The sequence below is a fragment of the Dendropsophus ebraccatus genome, chromosome 12 (genome assembly GCF_027789765.1).
Source record: "Dendropsophus ebraccatus isolate aDenEbr1 chromosome 12, aDenEbr1.pat, whole genome shotgun sequence".
In the NCBI taxonomy this organism is placed as follows: domain Eukaryota; kingdom Metazoa; phylum Chordata; class Amphibia; order Anura; family Hylidae; genus Dendropsophus; species Dendropsophus ebraccatus.
In genome coordinates, this window is record NC_091465.1 from 10,078,125 (window position 1) to 10,102,317 (window position 24,193).

General features: G+C 45.3%; 1 protein-coding gene across 11 annotated transcripts in view; it reads left to right on the forward strand.

Moving 5' to 3' along the window:
• Positions 1-12,916: 12,916 nt before the first annotated feature.
• Positions 12,917-24,193, forward strand: part of KIF1B (kinesin family member 1B) — a 107,579-nt gene continuing 96,302 nt past the window's right edge. For 4 of the 11 annotated variants that reach the window (XM_069946976.1, XM_069946978.1, XM_069946979.1 and 1 more), the window contains exon 1: positions 12,917-13,138. The gene's annotated coding sequence lies outside the window, so the exon portion shown is untranslated. The remainder of the gene's footprint in view (positions 13,139-24,193) is intronic. The other 7 variants (XM_069946983.1, XM_069946981.1, XM_069946982.1 and 4 more) reach the window with 4 other exon arrangements.

Here is a 24,193-nt window from a genome sequence, read left to right on the forward strand (position 1 = left end):
CAGATGGTGTGCTGAGTGTTTATTTTATTTTATTGTTGCACTGATAGGTGACATTGCATTTTACACCGGGTCGGCCACAGTGCATGAATTGTGCGCTCCGACTCTTAAAAGGATAATCCAGCGTATATCTTTTTCTTTCAAATAAACTGTTTTCAGAAAGTTTTATAGATTTGTAATTTACTTCTTTTAAAAAAATCTCCATTCTTCCCATACTTATCAGCTGCTGTATGCCCTGCAGGTCGTGGTGTATTCTCTCCAGTCTGAGGCCCCCTTCACACGTCCGGAAAAACCATCCGGATTTCCTATCAGGAAATCCGGACGGATTTCCGGACCCATAGACTCTAATTGGTCACGGACACCCTTCCAGATTTTTCCGGAAGGGTGTCCGTTCCAGAAAATAGATCCGGAAAAAATAGGACATGTCCTATTTTTGTCCGGAATTCCGGCCCGGACGCCCCCATAGAAGTCTATGGGAGCGCCAGAATCACGGGCACTTTCCTGATGTACATCAGGAAAGTGCCTGTGATTCCGGATGACTGAGAGCCTGCCGTAAGACCACCCCCCCCCCCTCCCCACCACCGCCCGATCACCAAGCCGCGATGACCCCCGCCCCCCCGACCGTACATCAGCCGCCGCCGCCCGACCCCAACCCCCGACCCCCAGCACGGACATCGGGACAGGGCTGCCAGCCGCCCGATCATCCCGCGAGCCGCCCCCGCCGCCGGACCATCTCGGCAACTCACCGGCTCCGCCATCGTCCGCCTCTGTCTCCGGCCATCAGCGCCACCGTCCCTCCTCCGGACTGGAGCAGCGCCAGGGATCACCAATTCCGGCCCCCCGGACCTTCAGCGCCGATTTCCCCCCCGACCGGAGCAGCGCCGCCGACGACGATCTCTACATCAGGCCCGGACAGGTGAGATGGCCATCATGACTCCCATCATAACCTGGCAGCAGGTCATGATGGGAGTTGTACGTGTGCAGCCTGTGGCCATGCAGGTTGCAGAAGTACAACTCCCATCATGCCCTGCAACCTGGGTGGCCACAGACTACAGAAGTACAATTCCCATCATGACCTGTCAGCCGGGCATGATGGGAGTTGTAGTTCTGCAAGCTGTGACCATCCAGTTTGCATCTCCCATCATGTCCTATTTTTTTCTTCTCATCAGGAAATCCTGAAGGTTTTTCCTGATGGTTTCCTGAAGGTAAAAACAGATTACTGTCAGGAAATCCTGATACTTTCCTGATGACATTTGAGGTTTCCTGATCAGGATTTCCTGACAGTAAAAACTGACACGGACGTGTGAATGGGGCCTGACACAGTGCTGTCTGCTGCCACCTATGTCCATGTCAGGAACTGTCCAGAGCAGCAGCAAATCCCCATAGAAAACCTCTCCTGCACTGGACAGTTCCTGACATGGACAGAGGTGGCAGCAGAGAGCACTGTCAGACTGAAAATAAAACAACACTTCCTGCACAACATATAGTAGCTGATAAGTATGGGAAGACTTGAGATTTTTTTTAATAGAAGTAAGTTACAAACTATATAACTTTCTGACACCAGTTGATTTGAAAGAAAAAGATTTTTGCTGAACAACCCCCTTAATTGTTTTGTGAGCTGTAAATCCATCAGCGAGACCTTTTTATAAGACGCGCAGCCTTCATCAGCCCCGCTATTAATAGCTAAGTGTTTAGTGTTTCATCGGCCACTGATTCATAACCCTGTACGTCTGGCTGGGGAGCTGAGGACGCACGCCGAGTATCAGAGGGATCACTGAACTTTTATTATATCTGTGGGAAGAGGAACAGATAAGTGAGTAGAGGAAGTAAGGTAAGTGATCTTATACCTATCCCCCCTCCCCCTTATTATAATTAAGGATTGTCACACTATCTTGAATGGCATTGGTATCTGGATTATTGGGTAATATTCTATATGCAGCATTATAGGAAAGATTTCCAGATCTGTTTTGTATGGAAAAGGTGTTTCTTTGTTTTTTTTTGTTGTGTTTTTTTAAAATAAGGGAATGTGTCATCAAAAAAATGACAATTTTGCATTTTTCTACCTATATTTTAAATGAAAATTTTCCATTTTTCTATCTATTTTTTTTTTTAAATAATCCTGAGTTCTTGCAATTTTCATTCTCACCACTGGGGCTGAAACTAAAGGCCCTATTACACAGAACGATTATCGGTCGATATAAGCCTTAAGGCTGATGATCGTCCCGTGTAATAGAAGGCAACGATCAGCCGACATGAACGATGTCGGCTGATTGTTGCTGTCGTTTGTCTTTCAACATGTTGAAAGACAAATGACTTTGATAGCAGCGATCTGCTGTCATCGCACCGTGGAATAGGAGCGGTGACTCCAGACAGCTGCTATCTGCTATGGGCTGCCCAGGCGATTTACTGATCACCTGGGCAGCCCCCCTGCACTTACTCGCTCACTGCTGCCAAGCAGGCAACAAGCGGGCACTGACAGCGACAGCGTGACAGGCACCGTGTAATTGGGGCTTAAGCTGAGACTTCCTGTTGTGTCTGTGCTGATAAGAGGAGGCTGCTGTAAAGTAATCTGTACAGTGTCATAGTGTAGATAAAGAAGACAGTAGCAGCTCCCTGTGGAATTACCTTATTACAGGTCGCAGAGCACGCTCAGTAATGTTTCACATTCATCCCAAAGGGACAGACTCTGTCTATTGTCTTATATATCCATGAGTCTTGCTGTAAAGCATGTCACTAAATGCTGTTAAAGAAAAAAAAAAACCTCAGGCAATACAGCCGCCCCATAACAATGTATAAATGGTGAAATAAAAAAAATTACAGTCAGAAAATAGAAACAGATTAGAATAAAAGAACACGTTTTAGTATCTGACTCTAATCAGTAAATGAAAATTTAGGTGACATATTCCCTTTAAATGGTTTCTCCTATTTCCTACTCTTTAACAGCATTTTTTGACCATAAGTATATCACAGAGTGTCCTCTATACAATTGGCTTTAATCTATAGGGAAACTTGGCAGCAGTGAGTCCATTTTCGCCTTTGACAGTAGCAGAATTGATGAGCGCCCCCTATCTGTTGTGAGCGGATTAGGCAGCATGATGCAGTGTAATAGAGTAGAGACTAGCCGATACCTGCGGGTAGTAATTTGAACGGTAGGGTTTACCTAAGCATTGTGGCTGAATGTTTATGCTGTTTCCCATATGGCAGAAGGAGACTGTCAGCAGGACAATGCACCTTCCACTATCATTGTATAGTCATGGTTTGGTTTTAGTTTAGTGTCCTCTGCCCTCACAGTCCCCAGAGGTCCTGACCTGGCCTGATGTGCAGTGAGAAGTGATCCTGTCCACAGGGGCTGATAGTCCTGCAGAGCATTTCACCACAGGATCTTTCCCTCACTTAATCGCTGCTTTTCTAAAGGCTGTAAGGAGAGCAAGGCACTACTCAAGGAAGGACACCAAAAAAAGTGACACAAACTGCCGTCATATTCTAGGATTTATGGACATGATTTATGGCGCTATGATGAATCCTGCACAATGTGACGTGGCCAAAAGCTTCAGCCGAAACTTTGATAGTCCAGAGACTGTGAATATGCAGTTAGTTCTGTTTTAAAAAGGTATTCCAGGGTACTTTCTTTCACATAATCAACTGCTTTCAAAAAAGTTATATAGATTCGTAATTTACTTCTATTTAATAATCTCCAGTCTTCCAGTACTTATCAGCTGCTGTATGTCCTGTAGGAAGTGGTGTTTTCTTTTCCAGTTGGACACAGTGCTCTCTGCTGCCACCTCTGTCCAGAGCAGGAGAGGTTTTCTATGGGGATTTGCTGCTGCTCTGGACAGTTCCTGACATGGACAGAGGTGGCAGCAGAGAGCACTGTGTCACACTAGAAAAAATACACCACGTCCTGCAGTACATACAGTAGCTGATAAGTACTGGAAGACTGGAGAGTTTTAAATAGAAGTAAATTACAAATCTATATATAATTCTGACACCATTTGATTTAAAAGAAAAAGGTTTTCGCCGGTGTACCTCTTTAATGAGAGAACCAATATGTGATGTCCCCATTCTAGAATGATTGGTTTATAGTGTGTCCGTATGTGGACAAGGAAGCAGAGAGCGATAAGGCAGGAGATCATACAGGCTTATATTATTACATGGCAGCACAAACACAAATCCCCCTCTATAAGAAGCAATTAACCGTTCCCGCCACACCGTGGGGAGTGTAATCCCTGTTTAGTGGCTTGTGGCTGCAATATAAAAGCTTATCGGCTTGCATGCGACTCATTCAGCGTCCCCTCTACAGAATGGCAGCCCAGTGTCTGCGCTGATCTCATCCTGACTGTAAAAGGGTCACCAGGGAGGCTGATTCTGGCAGAATCTGACGTGGTGAGCAGACTAATAACGCTCCGCTGTCCAACTCGCTACAGGAGACTCCAGGAAGAGTCCGCACCTTCATTCTATTTAGGGTTCAAGATGAGTCTTCTGGGACAGAAGTGACTGGATGTGGGCCGAGGAGATAATCCTGACACCATTAGGGCTGTATTTAAAGGGGTTATCCAGGATTAGGAAAAGCGCAGCCACTTTCTTGCAAAAACAGCGCCACCCCTGTCCCTCAGGTTGTGTGTGGTATTACAATTCAGTTCCATTCACTTCAGTGGAACTGAGCTGCAAAATCTACACCCAAACTGAGGACAAGAGTGGTGCTATTTGTGAAAGAAAGTGTGCCTTTTCAAGGGGCTCTTTATTTTGCACAATCCTTTATTACAGGGGTTTCTATACAATAGGCAACTGTCAAAATGTCCTAATGCAGCAGGGACCATCAGATATCTAGTGTGATTCATGAAGAAAACCTGGCCGTATGCTTTCATATCCCCTGCAGCGCCACCACAGGTGAAAGAAGACATTACACAATGCTCTTTGTTATACGTCATCGCTTTATAACCCCCTTAAAACCCTCGGTTTAAAAAAAAAAATGTAAAGAGAGAAGGTGTCCGCTTTTTTTTCCCCCTTAAATAATTTCCATTATTACTGTTATAATGGAGGTCAATGGAATGATGTCCGCTTGATGCACATCATGTATTGAATGATAGATGATGTTTGCCCACATGTTAATTTTAGTTTTACTTTTTTTTTTTTTTTTACCAACCCTTTAACAGTCTTCACTTCTAAATTTAATGGACAAAAAAAAAAAAAAAGAACATAACCCAAGAGGGTCTGACCTAGAATGATGTATCAACAGCTGTCATTGCCAAAATTCTGATATTATTTGGTACTGTCATGTTGAAAAAAAAAGTCATGCGAACATAGCCTAGTAATTATTTTTCCATTGAGTGTTTCCCATTGCAAGTCATGTGATTCAGGTAAAGGATTCTCTGAAACAGTGTTTGAAACGCCAACAAAACAAAAAACTCCCAAGTATATGGAGGAAAATGTGATTGTGTGAAAAACAAACCAAAAAAGGAAACCTAGAGCATGCTGTGGTTTTGAAAACCATCCCAAAAATTGCACCCCAAGTTAAAACAAAAAGCCAATGAAAAAAGTGTAGATGTAGTATTTTTCCATATATAGAGCCACATGAGTGCTTGTTTTTTGTGGGAACAATTGTATTTTTTAAAGATAACACTTGTTTTACAGACACTTGTTTTTCCATAGACTAAAGGCCCTATTAAACGGAACGTGTAGTAGAAGGCAAGGATCAGTCGACATGAACGATGTTGGCTGATCATTGCGCTCATTTGTCTTTCAACACGACAACAATGATAGCAGCGATCTGCTGCCGTTGCTCCGTGGATTTATTGCTGCTCTGGACAGTTCCTGACATGTACAGAGGTGGCAGCAGAGAGCACGGTGACAGACTGGAGAGAATACACCACTTCCTGCAGGACATTCAGCAGCTGATAAGTACTGTAAGACTGGAGATTTTTAAATTGAAGTTAATTACAAATCTATATAACTTTCTGACACTAGTTTATTTGAAATAAAAAAAATTTTCCCTGGGCAACCACTTTAAGGTTACATGCACACTGCGGAATGGCGATTGATAACCCGTAGCGCATTCTGAAGCTCGCACCTGCCGGCGGACTGATGCAGGCCCGCGCGTCTCCGCCCGTGTCATAGACTCCATTCTATGCACGTGTTCTTTGGACGGACGGCGGAATCTGCCCTTGCATAGAATGGAGTCTATGACACGGGTGGAGACGCGTGCGCCCGCATAAGTCCGCCGGCGGGTGCGAGCTGCAGAATGCGCAACTGGTTATCAATCGCTATTCCGCAGTGTGCACGTACCCTAACTTCCATCCATGATCTCTTAGGTGGGGGAGCCTGAAGTGGGAGACGCGTTCACCTGCTGCTCCCACTTTGTCCTTTGTGAAGAGCAGAGGGGACGGGGCAGTGGGGGTGAGCAGGTATCCTGCAGGGAGAGGAGGAGGATTTGTCATCTGCCCCATAGGTAGTAAATGGTGCGCTGACCCTGCCTGTAAGCTGCCGCTCTGTTTATATGGGGGACAATCGACCTCTGTTCTCATTATCAGGAGTCAGACCCTCCACCAGTCAGATAGTTATTCCTAATCCCTTGGATAAAGGATAACTATAAATTAACCTCTCCAAATCTAGTGAATGTATACAGGTATGAGCATGTAGAGCGAGGGTAAGTTAACTTTTTTTTTTTTTTTTTTTTTTTAGTTGACAAATTTTTATCCCCCCCCCCCCTTTTAAAAAAATAAAAAATAAATAAATTCCATTTTACTACAAACTTGCATGAGGGTGCCAGTGTGTTTAAAGTGCTGAGTGGCGTTCGGACAATATGCCAGGGTACAGGGGTTTAGTATGATAATTTTTTCCAGGTTTGTGAGCATTGTGTCCCGGCTATGATCAGAAAAAGGGTGAATATTAGTTCTCTCCAACTTCCTTATATTATGAAGATTAATTTCTTTGTTCATGTTAATATTTTACGTATAGTAACTGGATACCACCCAGAGCCATCTGACATCCAAGCCTGCATAGAGGGGTGACATATGGGTGCAGGGGAGACGCTGGGCAACCCATCAGACAGCCGGCAGCTGAGGGCCATGTTCTGTGCCAACTGGTGCCGTTCCATACAAGTGACTGATGGGATCTGCCATGTATATCTGGCACTTGAGGATAATGTGACCAATATCTGACGCAGTGGGCACTTTTCTATCAATCTTTTCATGGCGCATAAGATTTGGCTCAACAGTAATAGTTTACAATAGTGATCAGTTTAGTAGATTGTATATTGCATGGTACAAAAAGTGAAATCTGCCATTTTCAGTGAATTTGATCAGGGGAGAAGGGGCCTAATTTAAGACTGGTGTACAAGTGTCCCTACTTTGAGTTATTAGAAGGAGGGCATTTTGTTATGGATCCCTATTGCCAGAGTGTAGGTTGGTTACAAAGAGCATCTCTGTAAGGAGGACCGGACCTGTCCTGTCTTGGGTTGCACAGACAACCTACTGATATGTATCTGCAATGTGTAATGCCCAGGCCTGGACTGACAACCTGGGAGACCAGACTAATGCTTGGTGGGCCGCCTAGATTGCCAGTCTGCATGGGCTGCCCTTGCTGTATAATTCAAAATTTTCCATAAAAAAAAGCTAACAGCGCCGCTGCCTAGCAGCACCGCAAGGTCAGCACAGTGAAACTACCGCCCAGTACTGTAGGGAAGTAGAGTAATATAACCAGAAGAACTCGGTGGCTGAGCGGGCTTCCCCAGTGCTGCAGATGGCTTCCTGGCCCTTTTAACTCCTGATGAGCGCTTACAGTTAAATACAGGACTTGGGGGGAAGAGGGGGAAAATTCTGGAAAAAATTGCCCAAAATGTCAGCATTATTTGATAGTGGCAGGGGCGGCAAATTATCTAGAAAGTGAGAAAATCAGCGCTATATGACGGGTTACAGGGGCTGTGCTGGCAGCTATGTTATAGGACTGTGGGGTAATGGAAACAAACTATTTTATTCAGCCATCATAATACCGCACTGTAACAGCCAGCCTCATAGGAGATGAATAGTACTGTTACACTTCTGATAGATTGGCGTCTGGTCACCCCAGGAAATGTCGGGTTTATATGGAATCCATCACAATAAGAACGGTATGAAATAATAAGAGCAGATAACCGGAAGGGATGAATGAGTAGTATAGAGCTCTGTATTGTGTAGCCAGTCTCCCTGGTAACCCGATAGCAGCCGAATACACCGCCACATACAGCACTTATGGCAACTTATGACATTGCCTTTGAAAGGATTTTATTACTAATATGTAACTATTATATTCTTCTGGGCAAGTGTCCCATTAACTCGGCAGGACAAAATCCACTCACCCAAGTCTACAGATCTGGAACGAATCTACAAATAGATCTATCTGGTATAATTTACAGGTAACACTATGTTTATACCCCCAGAAAACGTAGTAGTAGTTATATTCCTGTATATAGGAGCAGTATTATAGTAGTTATATTCCTGTATATAGGAGCAGTATTATAGTAGTTATATTCCTGTATATAGGAGCAGTATTATAGTAGTTATATTCTTGTATATAGGAGCAGTATTATAGTAGTTATAATACTGCTCCTATATACAAGAATATAACTACTATAATACTGCTCCTATATACAGGAATATAACTACTATAATACTGCTCCTATATACAGGAATATAACTACTATAATACTGCTCCTATATACAAGAATATAACTACTATAACACTGCTCCCTATATACAAGAATATAACTACTATAATACTGCTCCTATATACAATAATATAACTACTATAATACTGCTCCTATATACAGGAATATAACTACTATAATACTGCTCCTATATACAGGAATATAACTACTGTAATACTGCTCATATATACAGGAATATAATAGTTATATTCTTGTATATAGGAGCAGTATTATAGTAGTTATATTCTTGTATATAGGAGCAGTATTATAGTAGTTATATTCTTGTATATAGGAGCAGTATTATAGTAGTTATATTCCTGTATATAGGGGCAGTATTATAGTAGTTATATTCTTGTATATAGGGGCAGTATTATAGTAGTTATATTCCTGTATATAGGAGCAGTATTATAGTAGTTATATTATTGTATATAGGAGCAGTATTATAGTAGTTATATTCTTGTATATAGGGAGCAGTGTTATAGTAGTTATATTCTTGTATATAGGAGCAGTATTATAGTAGTTATATTCCTGTATATAGGAGCAGTATTATAGTAGTTATATTCCTGTATATAGGAGCAGTATTATAGTAGTTATATTCCTGTATATAGGGGGCAGTATTATAGTAGCTACATTCTTGTATATAGGAGCATTATTATAGTAGTTATATTCCTGTATATAGGGGCAGTATTATAGTAGTTATATTCCTGTATATAGGAGCAGTATTATAGTAGTTATATTCTTGTATATAGGAGCAGTATTATAGTAGTTATATTCCTGTATATAGGGGCAGTATTATAGTAGTTATATTCTTGTATATAGGGGCAGTATTATAGTAGTTATATTCCTGTATATAGGAGCAGTATTATAGTAGTTATATTATTGTATATAGGAGCAGTATTATAGTAGTTATATTCTTGTATATAGGGAGCAGTGTTATAGTAGTTATATTCTTGTATATAGGAGCAGTATTATAGTAGTTATATTCCTGTATATAGGAGCAGTATTATAGTAGTTATATTCCTGTATATAGGAGCAGTATTATAGTAGCTACATTCTTGTATATAGGAGCAGTATTATAGTAGTTGTACATAAAGGCCAGTATTATAGTATGTTTTAACTTGCCTTCTCTCCCTTTGTGCTGCATACTTCCCAACAATCTTGATTTTTTTTTACATGGCTCTTATCAAACCAAACATAAGGTCTAATAAGATATTTTTGAGTATTTTCAGGTTGAGTGGGGGCTATTTCTGCATTAGGGATTATTGTACTCATGTGTGTTGCCATTTTTGCTGTTTTATCACCCAGGACACAAGTATTTCAGACCCAAGTAAAAAAAAAAAAAAAAAAAAAAAAAAAAGAGATTAATTGTGCCACCAGATCCCGATTCACACTCTTTTTCTATGGAATAGCCGCTGCTTTATCCATTCGCCATGCTTTATACTGCATCTCTGCTTGACTCCAGTTTGTAAGCACATAAATTGAATACAATGAGCTGTATTTTGAATTGGCCATCTAAAAATATTACTTTATGTAACAATATCATATCTAAAAATAATTTTCTCCCATTTATCCTGTGCGTACATCCAATAGATTCACAAAATGAGTCACTGCCATCAGCCGGCACCAGAGACACTATGCTGATCTCCACAGATCATTCACTATGATCATGTGTGATCGGAGCTTCATATTCTAATGTCTCATACGGTATATCCAGCAAATCGTCTATGTGGGCTGATACAACACTGCAGATTATAGGTGGCTGCTCAGACTGGATGAGACCATTATAGTCATACTCTATAGAGCACTACAACTCCCAACATGTCTAACCACTAAGAATGATCATAATACAATTGTATTATACTCTTTACATGGAGAACTACAACCTCCAACATGTCTTACTCTATACAACTCCCAACCAATGACCAACCACTGGATGTAACTAAAATATATTCTATTAAGCTGGTTTCAGAAAGTTATATAGATTTGTAATTTACTTCTATTTAAAAATCTCCAGTCTTCCTGTACTTATCAGCTGCTGTATGTCCTGCAGGAAGTGGTGTATTCTTTCCAGTTTGAAAAGAAGAGGTTTTCTATGGGGATTTGTTGCTGTTCTAAACAGTTCCTGACATAGACAGAGGTGGCAGCAGAGAGCACTCCAGACTGGAGAGAATACACTACTTCCTGCAGGACATACATCAGCTGATAAGTACTGGAAGACTAGAGATTTGTAAACAGACGTAAGTTACAAATCTGTATAACTTTCTGCAACCAGTTCATTTGAAGGAAAAAGATTTTTGCAGGAGTTTCCCTTTAACTGTCCAAGCATGATGAGTTTTGCAACAGCTTGAACGGCCCCAGTTTTACCACAAGGCAGATATCTGTACTGCAAATGCAGAGGCGCGCGAGTCCTCCCATAAAGAAACGGTGTCACACTGAAGCAGATGGGATTCCTCCATATTTGCACAGTGTGAACTGAACAAGACACATCTTGGCCGGGTCATCTAGAGCTGCTCCCTGTCTGGTAGTCATCCATGTTGCAGAATTCCCTGAGGCAGTGGCCAATGCTTTCTTGGATGACACCTGCCAGGACTATGGTGGTCCTGGGATCTTGTGCGGACCAGATAATGGTCTCTGATTTGCTTATTGTCTGGCCCTGGGTTGCTCCAATATCCTGAAACCTTCAACCCAGGCATTCCTGTATGATTTAGGTGCAATATCAGTCCTGTAATTGTCCTTGAAGTCAAAGGATCCTGATCTTAGGGTGATGTTAAAGGGAATGTGTCATCAGAAAATGACTTATTGTTTAGATTTTTGTATGTTAAACATAATTTTTTAAGAATTTTTGGTGACTTTTTTTTTCTAATTTTCCATCTTTCTATCTATATTATATAATAATCCTGAGATCTTGCAGTTCTCATTCTCACCACTGGGGCTAAAACTAAGCTGAGACTTCCTGTTGTGTCTGTGGTGATAAGAGGAGACTGCAGTAAAGTGACCTGTACAGCATTGCAGCGTCATGTGACATCAGTAGATAGAGGAGACAATAGCAGCTCCCTGTGGAATGACCTCTGCACAGGTCACAGAGCGTGCTCAGTAATGTCTCACATTCATCTCATGAGAACAGTGTCTATGTAGTCTATGTACATGTAATGCTTTATAAAGAGGCAATATGGCCGCCCCCATAACAATGTCCAAATAGTAAAATAATTAAAAATAAAGTCAGAAAATAGAAACAGATTAGAATAAAAGAACAAATTTTAATATCTGACTCTAATCAGTAAAAGAAACTTTAGGTGACACATTCCCTTTAAGCATTTACGTTGGCCGGCAGTCACCTGACCTGAATCTTACTGAGTCTTTGTGTGGAGAAAAAGGTTAGGAGTAGATTCCCACGTCCTCCTCTTCCTCCTCCTCCTCCTTCCATTAGAAAATCAATATCTGGATTACCTGGAGGGAGGGGGGGAAGGGTGGTAACTGATGTATATGTCTGTGATTCACATGTTGTCTATTTCTCAATGTATTTCATCTGTAGGTGCATGAGGGGGGGGGGGGGAGAATCTCAACTCTGTTGTGGTTCCTCCTGCCTCTTCTCTTCCTCCTCTGCACACTCTGATCTCTGCTCCTCCTGCCTCTTCCTCTGCACACTCTGGTGCTGTTGCTGCAGCTCTTCCTGCCTCTTTCTCCTCTGACCTTTACTGCAGCTCCTCCTGCCTCTTCCTCTTCTGCACACTCTGATCTCTGCTGCCTCTTCCTCCTCTGCACACTCTGATCTCTGCTGCTGCAGCTCCTCCTGCCTCTTCCTCCTCTGCACACTCTGATCTCTGCAGCTGCGGCTCCTCCTGCCTCTTCCTCCTCTGCACACTCTGATCTCTGCTGCCTCTTCCTCCTCTGCACACTCTGATCTCTGCTGCCTCTTCCTCCTCTGCACACTCTGATCTCTGCAGCTCCTCCTGCCTCTTCCTCCTCTGCACACTCTGATCTCTGCTGCCTCTTCCTCCTCTGCACACTCTGATTTCTGCAGCTGCAGCTCCTCCTGCCTCTTCCTCCTCTGCACACTCTGGTGCTGATGCTGCAGCAGCTCCCCTGCACTTCCCAGACTCACCTCTAGGGGCCGCATTCCGCCCTCAGCAGACGCATCCTCATCCTCCGCAGCCATCCTCGTCATCCTTCACTTTCCGCCCCTCCTTCATCCTCACAGCCGATTGGCTGCTGCCTGTGTATCCCGCTCAGCTATTGGCTGAGGTCCCTGCCAGTAATGTGACGCACACCGTGTGTCCTGGCTCTGGCTTCGCTCGGCATAGGGGCCTCAGTTAGAGCTAGACAGCCGAGGAGGAAGCATCGGGCCCCGGGAGGGTCAGGAAATCCTCACACTACAGCACATCCCCGGCCTCAGTCCTCCAGGTGCCCCCGGGATCTCCATGGCGGGGCTCTCCTCCGTTGGATGACTGTCCCAGCCCCACGGTAAGTCGCGACAGCTCGTCCTATCGCTGGAGAGAATCGGGATAGTGCTCGGGGTGTGGCATCCTGACCGGGAGCACAACAGGGTGACATCAGGTGACGTCACTGCGGCCCGGCAGCTGATCCCGGGAGGAGGCTGTCACCTCGGGCTCCTGTGTCACGATAGTGACGTCATATATCGCGGGAGGGGCCGTGTCTGGCGTCAGCATGAGGGAAGATTTATTATCCTGCACCCTGATGGGTCACAATAGCAGATCCAGTGCCCTACAGCCTGTCTGTGTATATATATATATATATATATATATATATATATATATATATAATAGTGTTAGTGTGATACAATGTGTAATATATAAATATACACACATCACATCTCCATATACACACTGATACATTGTATATAGATATATTGTTACATTGTATCCAGCTGTTATGCTCCATGACTGGTGATCTCATCTGTCCTATAGATTAACCCCTTCCTGCCTGTATTATGGATGGATTTGGGGTGGGGTGGTGACTGTTCTATATACTGGGCCGGACAGTCGCTGTACGCAGACACAACAGGGCGTCAGCCGCCCTTCTATACGGTGGAGGATGCGGGCGATCACAGGGAGTCGATTCATGGTGCATTTTCCTTAGGGAGATATTAACCCCTTGCTGTGCAGAGACTGACATTAACCCTTTCATTGTCTTAACCTCTTCCTGAGCGGTCTCGGTGCTGATGCAGCAGTCAGTGGATTATAGATAGTGATGTAGGAGTATATGTGGTTGGGGTCCCCTCGGTGATTCCCCCCCCCCCCCCATCAGGCCGGTGTTTATATCAGTATGGCCCCCCACCCCTTTCTCTGCTGCCGGTGCGTATTCTGGATCAGTCGCCTGCTGCTGGCTCTCCCCCCCCCCCCCCCCCCCCCCTTCCCCTGATCTATATTTTCTTCCAGCATAAGCAGAGATGTGAGCGGCCTGTGTTCTCCGGCCAAATGAGCTTTACAGATGTCTGCTGGCCTGGATTCATGAGCTCCAGCAGCCATATTATGTGAGGAGAGCCCAAGATGGCAGCTCTGTGCGTGGCCCCGGCCCCTGCAGCCATCATATCCCCTCCTATAGCTGAGAATACCTGCCGGTTGTATATAATATGGGGGGGATAAACCATATTATATGTTATCTATCTATCTATCTATCTATCTCCTATCTATCTATCTCCTATCTATCTATCTATCTCCTATCTATCTCCTATTTATCTATCTATCTATCTATCTATCTATTTATCTATCTATCTCTCTACTATCTATCTATCTCCTTTCTGATTTGTATGGTGTATTAGCATTCCCTGTCTCCTGTATGGCAGTATTTGGCCTACAGATGTAGTAGAGCTGGCTCAGTCATTAAGGATATTATATGAGTCATCATACAGTGTTGGCACAACACTGATCAGCCATAGCATTAAAACCACTGGCAGAGGAAGGGAATACCATGGAGTATCTGGTGACACTGGGGTCTGTATCTGGAGAAGTGACTACTCAGATCCCATTGAAGTTGATGTGGGAAACAGGAAATCAAACAAGTGTAAGGATCTGAGCAGGGGTGAATAGTGATGTGTAGATCCAGAGCGACCTGTCTTGTGGGGTCTCCATTATGTAGTGGTCAGTACTGGGTCATGAAGGCCCAAGGCTTATTGATGAGTGTGGGCTTGAGGGCCCATCTGGTCCAATCCTACAGAAGAGCTGATGTGTGGCCTACTGGGGGAGCAGAGTTGTGTTTGGCTTCTTACTTAGTTGTTAAATGTTTTTTTGATGGCGGCTTTAAGATAATGTCTAGGCTTACCTGCAGTCCTATGTAAAAGCAACAAGTCGGTGCTACATCAAACATGTTTGTTTTTTAGGGACCACAAGTGACCATCAATATACATGTGCCAAATGACTAACTCAGCTCTGCTTCATCTTACAGCTCCTTGTGTGGTGGTGGTGGTGTTTTCTGGTATACCCATAGCTCTATCATGGGACAGACAGGAATGGGGAACTTTGGCCCTCCAGGGTCCAGCTGTTGCAAAACTACAATTCCTATCATGCCTGAACAGACCATGCTTTAGCATGATGGGAGTTATAGTTTTGCAATAGCTGGAGGGCCAAAGGTTCCTCATCCCTGGAGAGTGACGGACTTGGCTCTGCTGTATTTAGTGACACGGCTTAGATCAGGTTGTTACCGGAGGATAAACCTTGTATCACAAGTAACAAATTCACTCCTGCTGCATTAAGCAATCTCAGCTCTGCTACATCATTGTGAATTTATAAGAGATACTGAATTGCAGCTTCTGTGTGACTTTGGCCGTTGTTTGATGGTCAGAGATTCGCAGCTGAAGGGTCACTTTGCATATGAAACGTTTCCCCACCCCGGCTCCACCGCTGGTGATACGAGTGATCTCCCCCGTGCGCGGATTAGTGCACTTCACTAGTGCGGCTCCAATCTCTCCCAGACACAAGTGTTTTCCTATGATGTCACTGCTCGCTGGAGCCGGTTTCCATGGAAACCTGATGACGGAAAAGAGCTCCGACTAATGATTTATTAAGACAGGATTTCTCGTTACGGTGCCGGCAGAAATAGCCGTGACGTCATGTGGGCCGTGATTCAACCGCCTCATCGATGACCAGGGGCTGACGGGGTTCTTATTCATCTTGGAAAGCTGAGGATCATGCATGATGCATTATATTTAGCTTTGTGATTGCACCTCGAGCCGTGCCAGGTGACAACCTCGGCTCTGCCCCATCTGTTCATATAAAGAGAATATGTAACGTTAGATTCATTGTGGCTGGTTCTGGATGTCTGCACTGACAGGCAACACAAATGGTTGGTACCGTGTCTGTGGTGAATGTTACTGGAATAGCAATGGGTTATATACCTAGTGCAGGCCTCTAGGGGGAGGAGAATGACACCAAAGAGGGAGTGGCTATATCAAGCGCCGCCCCTTTTGGCCCTGCACTGTGTATAACAGTGTGTCAAGTTTACCTAGAGCGGGGATGTCACACTGCAGGCAATTCCCATCATTCCTGCACAGGCAAAGCATGATGGGAATTGTAGTATTGCTATAGCTGAAGGGCCGTACGTTTAATACCATCATTCTGTGAGTTGTACCCCAAGATTCTGTGGTGTTCATGCATCAATGAGCGGTGATTCTGTGAAATTAGGAACAATGAAATATAACGTAGGACCTTGTTCACACTGAGTTTTGTTTTTTTGTTTTTTAGTGAATCCTGCCTAGAAATCTGCATGAAGTATAAATCTCATTGACGTAAATACACACGGTGCATTTTTTTTCTCCCCCCCCCAGTGACACTTAAGAAGTTTGTCTTAATATCATGTGGGCTGCGATAGAGATGGCGTCAAAATCATTGGCCAAATAAAAAAAAAAAAAAAATTCTAAAATCCTCACGTTTACAGAAGAATTCTAGAATTTCTACCCTAATTCTGAGCTTTGCTATGGGGAAATTGTTACGTTGTATCAAAATACCAAACAAAAGCAGCCAATCAGATGACAGGGAAGTATCGCAAATGAGAAAAGGAATGTGATTGGCTCCTGGACTCCTGGTGTGTTGTATGATTGTTAGCAGCTTAGGGTATGATAGTCCGGGTTTGGTGGCCTGGGGGTGATGGTCCTGGTTTGGTGGTCTGGAGGTGATGGTCTGGGATTGGTGGTCTGGAGGTGATGGTCTGGGATTGGTGGTCTGGGGGTGATGGTCTGGGATTGGTGGTCTGGGGGTGATGGTCCGGGATTGGGGGTCATGGTCCAGGATTGGTGGTCCAGTGGTGATGGTCCTTGTTTGGGGGTGACAATCTGGGTTCGGTGGTCTAGGGGTGATGGTTCGGGATTGGTGGTCTGGCGGTGATGGTCTGGGATTGTTGGTCTGGAGGTGATGGTCTGGGATTGGGGGTCATGGTCCAGGATTGGTGGTCCAGTGGTGATGGTCCTGGTTTGGGGGTGACAATCTGGGTTTGGTGGCCTGGGGGTGATGGTCCTGGTTTGGTGGTCTGGAGGTGATGGTGTGGGATTGTTGGTCTGGGGGTGATGGTCCGGGATTGGGGGTCATGGTCCAGGATTGGTGGTCCAGTGGTGATGGTCCTGGTTTGGGGGTGACAATCTGGGTTCGGTGGTCTAGGGGTTATGGTTCGGGATTGGTGGTCTGGCGTTGGATCTATAGGATGGGTATCTAATATGTGGTAGTGGTTACGCCCGGCCCTCGGGACATTCCTCGGCATTCTGCTGTCACATCGCTGGAGCGTTACTTTATATGAACATTTACACATGTGAAATTCCCATCATTCATCTACCAGATCTGGTTCCTCCATTGTCCGGAGCCGCACCCGGCGTGTGGGATTTGTCTCCATATCACGAGAGTGCTGGAATATCCCTGCATTATAACCCAGGACCCTATGGAACCCATCTGAGGTCATTATAGGATTGCCCGGGTTATGCTAGTTTGATTCTAGAGGCTTTCGGGTTATAGATTATGACCTCACACAGTGATAGTAGATGGCACATAGTGGTGGGCCGGCCTGATAACCCCCAAATAATAAGCTCCATCCTGATCTGTGATCTTAGTAGGGTCCAGGCTTGTGACCTTACTATGAACGCTTGAAACATTAGGCATTTTAGTCTGGGTTTGCATATCGCAGTAAAGTACCATGCTGCAAAACCACATGTTTTGCTGCAGTTTGAATGAGAGCAACCTCTCTTGTTGGTGGCGTCATTTTATGGGCTGTAGTCATCACACAGACGTTAGCCCACCAGCCCGTATTCACATGCATGCTCTGTTCAGATGAGCATCCATTCCTTGTGCTTACCTGTTATAGCTGATGTGGAAGACGTAGGATTTATGTCATCTTGGTTTATATTTTCCCTTCGATTTCTAATGCTGCCTACCTACATTTCCCATGAATCCTCTGGCTTTGCAGAGAGAGGGGGCGGAGTCTCATTACTGCAGTTCCTAATGAGATCACCTGGTGAGGAAAAGATCAGATAGTTGATGATGTCATCTTGTAGTTCACAGGAAGTCAGCTGACCCAGAACAAACCATTTCCTTTGAGACCCTGTGATTTTCTGTGGGTCAGGCTGCTGATCACATGACCCACTACAGTGATGAAATGCATGGAGAAGCCTTCTATAACACTTCAGGCACCCCTATACACAGTCCCACTAATCCTCAGGCACCCCTATACACAGTCCCACTAATCCTCAGGCACCCCTATACACAGTCCCACTGATCCTCAGACATCCCTATACACAGTCCCACTAATCCTCAGACATCCCTATATACAGTCCCACTAATCCTCAGGCACCCCTATACACAGTCCCACTAATCCTCAGACATCCCTATATACAGTCCCCCTAATCCTCAGGCACCCCTATATACAGTCCCACTAATCCTCAGACATCGCTATACACAGTCCCACTAATCCTCAGGGACCCCTATATACAGTCCCACTAATCCTCAGGGACCCCTATATACAGTCCCACTAATTCTCAGGCACCCCTATATACAGTCCCACTAATCCTCAGACATCGCTATACACAGTCCCACTAATCCTCAGGGACCCCTATACACAGTCCCACTAATCCTCAGGCACCCCTATATACAGCCCCACTAATCCTCAGGCACCCCTATATACAGCCCCACTAATCCTCAGGCACCCCTATATACAGCCCCACTAATCCTCAGGCACCCCTATATACAGTCCTGCTAATCCTCAGGCACCCCTATATAAATAATAATAATAATCTCCCTAACCCCAATAAAGCTGTAATCCTGAAGAAGAACTAATCTAGATCCAGTGATCAGCACAAGGATCTGCCGCGCTGCCTGTAGATCTGACTCCTTCATAGTAACCAGAGATTGCTGTGTCCAGGTGTAGGATCTCACCATTGGTTACACCGGACTCTGCTGTGTTGGTGCTCCGGAGATGAGTATGTCATGTGCAGTGTGTGTTGTGGATGAGCTATAATTACAGATGGCGGCCCGGTCATTACAGCCTCATACAACAGGTTCCTTTATTACCTTTATTCATTGCTTTGCAATAAAACCGCCCACCCAACCCATCCGTCGGCCCGTGTTATTCTACATTCTCTTCATTACCTAGAAGAACCTATGGGCAGATGAAAATATCAAAGTCACTGCAGCACCGAGCACTTTAGGAGACATTGTGGTATGGCGGTCTCAGTAGCGTGGGCGTGCAGCGGTGTGCCTGGCGGTCTCAGTAGTGTGGGCGTGCAGCGGTGTGCCTGGCGGTCTCAGTAGCGTGGGCGTGCAGCGGTGTGTCTGGCGGTTTCAGTAGTGTGGGCATGCAGCGGTGTGTCTGGCAGTCTCAGTAGTGTGGGCATGCAGCGGTGTGTCTGGCGGTCTCAGTAGTGTGGGCGTGCAGCGGTGTGTCTGGCGGTCTCAGTAGTGTGGGCGTGCAGCGGTGTGTCTCGCGGTCTCAGGAGTGTGGACGTGCAGCGATGTCTCTGGCGCTCTCAGTGATGTGGACGTGCAGCGGTGTGTCTCACGGTCTCAGTAGTGTGGGTGTGCAGCGGTGTGTCTGGCGGTCTCAGTGATGTGGGCGTGCAGCGATGTGTCTGGCGGTCTCAGTAGTGTGGGCGTGCAGCGGTGTGCCTGGTGGTCTCAGTAGTGTGGGCGTGCAGCGGTGTGTCTGGCGGTCTCAGTAGTGTGGGCATGCAGCAGTGTGTCTGGCGGTCTCAGTAGTGTGGGCATGCAGCGGTGTGTCTCGCAGTCTCAGTAGTGTGGGCGTGCAGCGGTGTGTCTGGCGGTCTCAGTAGTGTGGGCGTGCAGCGGTGTGCCTGGCGGTCTCAGTAGTGTGGGGATGCAGCGGTGTGTCTGGCAGTCTCAGTAGTGTGGGCGTGCAGCGGTGTGTCTGGCGGTCTCAGTAGTGTGGGCGTGCAGCGGTGTGTCTGGCGGTCTCAGTAGTGTGGGCATGCAGCGGTGTGTCTCGCAGTCTCAGTAGTGTGGGCATGCAGTGGTGTGCCTGCTGGTTTCAGTAGTGTGGCCATGCAGCGGTGTGTGTCTGGCAGTCTCAGTAGTGTGGGCGTGCAGCGGTGTGTCTGGCGGTCTCAGTAGTGTGGGCGTGCAGCGGTGTGTCTGGCGGTCTCAGTAGTGTGGGCGTGCAGCGGTGTGTCTGGCGGTCTCAGTAGTGTGGCCGTGCAGCGGTGTGTCTAGCGGTCTCAGTGATGTGGGTGTACAGCGGTGTGTCTAGCGGTCTCAGTCCCAGTAGAGAAGTGAAAGTTTTTGGTTTTGGGTCCTGGGACATCTTTCATTTTCAGTTTTGGTATGAGATAGTAGCGGATGTAGAGGAATTATGGTTGCCTGCTGCAGATGCAGAGAGCTATTGTATCGAGATGGCAGGATGTGAAGGATGGGTGGGTATTGATTGTGTTTGTTAGTGGGGGTGAGCATTGGTTGTATTAGTTAGAGGGGTGAGTATTGGTTGTATTTGTTAGAGGGGGTGAGTATTGGTTGTATTTGTTAGAGGGGGGTGGGTATTGATTGTATTTGTTAGTGGGGGGTGAGTATTGGTTGTATTTGTTAGGGGGGTGGGTATTGATTGTTAGTGGGGATGAGTATTGGTTGTATTTGTTTCAGGGGTGAGTATTGATTGTATTTGTTAGTGGGGGGTGAGTATTCGTTGTATTTGTTAGTGGGGGGTGAGTATTCGTTTATTATTAGTGGGGGGTGAGTATTCGTTGTATTAGTTAGTGGGAGGTGAGTATTCGTTGTATTTGTTAGTGGGGGCGAGTATTGGTTGTATTTGTTAGTGGGGGGTGAGTATTAGTTGTATTTGTTTCAGGGGTGAGTATTGATTGTATTTGTTAGTGGGGGTGAGTATTGATTGTATTTGTTAGTGGGGGTGAGTATTAGTTGTATTAGTTAGAGGGGTGAGTATTTGTTGTATTTGTTAGAGGGGGGTGAGTATTGGTTGTATTTGTTTCAGGGGTGAGTATTGATTGTATGTGTTAGTGGGGGTGAGTATTCGTTGTATTTGTTAGTGGGGGGTGAGTATTGGTTGTATTATTAGTGGGGGGTGAGTATTGGTTGTATTTGTTAGTGGGGGGTGAGTATTTGTTGTATTTGTTAGTGGGGGGTGAGTATTGGTTGTATTTGTTAGTGGGGAGTGAGTATTGGTTGTATTTGTTAGTGGGGGGTGAGTATTTGTTGTATTTGTTTCAGGGGTGAGTATTGATTGTATTTGTTAGTGGGGGTGAGTATTCGTTGTATTTGTTAGTGGGGGGTGAGTATTGGTTGTATTATTAGTGGGGGGTGAGTATTGGTTGTATTTGTTAGTGGGGGTGAGTATTTGTTGTATTTGTTAGTGGGGGGTGAGTATTGGTTGTATTTGTTAGTGGGGAGTGAGTATTGGTTGTATTTGTTAGTGGGGGGTGAGTATTTGTTGTATTTGTTAGTGGGGGGTGAGTATTGGTTGTATTTGTTAGTGGGGGTGAGTATTGGTTGTATTTGTTAGTGGGGGGTGAGTATTGGTTGTATTTGTTAGTGGGGGGTAAGTATTGGTTGTATTTGTTAGAGGGGGGTGAGTATTGGTTGTATTTGTTAGAGGGGGTGAGTATTGGTTGTATTTGTTAGAGGGGGGTGGGTATTGGTTGTATTTGTTAGAGGGGGGTGGGTATTGGTTGTATTTGTTAGAGGGGGGTGGGTATTGGTTGTATTTGTTAGAGGGGGGTGGGTATTGGTTGTATTTGTTAGAGGGGGAGGGTATTAGTTGTATTTGTTGCTGTTTATTTGGCGTCTCTGGATGTGTGGAATTCCAGCTAGCTATGGTTTGTGTCACGCTTCTGGAAGAAAGTAGGATCAGGGTCGGCCTCTGTTATAAATTACGTAGCGCTCTGGCATCTTCTATGGAGATCCCTATTTTATGGCGACTTACAGTCCGGCTTTCATAATTAGTTTCAGTCTTTTTACTGGAAAAAAGTTTTGCTAGGAATTTCTGCTGGTTTGTGATGGCAGCTTCAGGCCTAAGCCGTAGAGTCATGTGATAGCGGCATCAAGCTCATTGCAGGCAGTGTAGCTGATGCATGATGGGAGTTGTAGTTTTGCAACAGCCAGAGAGTCACATCTCAGGGAGAACAAGAAGCTCCCATGCCGCCAGGTCCAGAGACGTGCAGAGAGTTTTATTCCCTCTGATATAGGTTTTGCGTGTTCAGTTTTTCCCAAGATGCATTGCTTCTAAAGAAGACTATCCCTAGGTCCAGTGTGGTATAGAAGCACCATACAGCTCTGTGCCAGGGACCCTGTGCACCCGTCCAGGCTCTGGGCCTACCATGGACTTCAGATGTAATGATAGTAAATGAGGCGTCCTGGCTGTGCCGGTGCCCACATGGCGTGTGTACAGTATGTCCCGTGCTGCCGCTCTATATAAGGTCCCGTTCATGTAACAGCTTGAAGAAGAAAGGCAAAAACCAGAAGTATCCACCCTGGGTCTCCATAAACAAATCCGGCGTGTGTCTGGAGATGAAAGACATGTCCTACATTTATAGGCTTTAGAGGAAGATGGCCGCTTCCTCTGTCATATCGTGCACATGGCGTCCCCCCCCCCGAAGGCGCTGACTGTGTTTGGGTTTCATCGGGTCCTTCTTAAAGGGGTTGTCCAGCTTCAGAAAAACATAACTTTTTTTTTTTCTTTACAAAAACAACGCCACACCTGTTCACAGGTTGTGTGTGGTATTGCAGCTCAGCCCCATTGCTGTTTTTGGAAGAAAGCAGCCATATTTTTCTAATCCCTTAGATCCCCGGTGATCTAGAATAATGTTCATGTGCACAGGCCTCCTGCAGAATAGGGCACCTATTTACACAGAAAGATTATCTGCCAAAGATTTGAAGCCAAAGCCAGAAACAGACTATAAACACAGATCATATAATCTTTCTGTGTAAATGGACCCTAAGGCTAACCAGCTTCTTGTTGAAGTCAGTGCTATTCTCAATGTAAAAAATGGCCGCTTCATGAGCTGTGAGCATTCGGTGCCAACACCATCCAGAACGGGGCGAGAATCTCCAGCACTCGGGAAACTTCAGCAGAATGATGCTAGATGTTGGAGTGATCTCATCGGGAGGAGGGGGCTCCGCTCTTTGTCTGGCCTCCCAGCCCCCTACCATGGCTCCTCACAGGTTCATTCTCTTACACTCCCTTTTAGAGGTCAAATTCTTCACATCCAAATGCCAGGACAGCAAAAAACCCTCTATTATTCCAATTCCCTGGAGTCGGAGGAGAGTCATTTACCACACTGAGGTTTATTTTTCCTCGTGCAGCGTTCTCTATAACCTCCAAGGTCCGGCCGCCAGACGTTAAGGTTTAGCCGATAGCTGTTGCTTTTTATTAGTTAAATCAAAGTTAATTCTTTTTTGACCCTAATAAGAGTCTGTAAATGTCATCCATTTACAGCATTGACCGTGAGGGTTGTTTTGCTTGTAATACTCTGTTTTCCCTGCGGAGGCGCTGCAGAGAAAACCAGCACTTGTGCACATTTTGTTTGTTTTGATTGGGCCATTCTTGTTTTTACTTACCTAAAACCAGGTACCTGTAGAGATGAGTGTGGGTCCCAGATTATACGTGCGATGGGGATACCCCATTAATAAAGATGTCACCAGGGGACCTGACCTTGTGGGTGTCTGTCATCCTAAGAACCATAGCCTTGCCAGGTCAGTGCTGGTGTTCAGGCACTATGCAGGAGCTACACGATGATTGTGTGATCCCTGATGGTGGATGTTGGAAGAAAGGAAGATGTCATCATGCCTGTTCCGGCCAGAGGAGTCTGTTAGCAGCTTAGGCCGGGTTCACACTGCGTTTTTGCTATGTTTTGTTTTTTCCTTCCATTTTATGCAAAAAAAACGATAAAAAAGACGCGTTTGTGTGCATCCATTTTGTTTTACAAAAAATATGGTGGACCGTATTATTGTGTACTCTAAAAAACTGGTGCATTTTGAGCCGTTTCCCTCACCACCACCACCGCTACCTTTCGTTTCGCGATCGCGCGCCCGCAGCCCGCCCCCCCCCCCCCCCCCCCCCCCC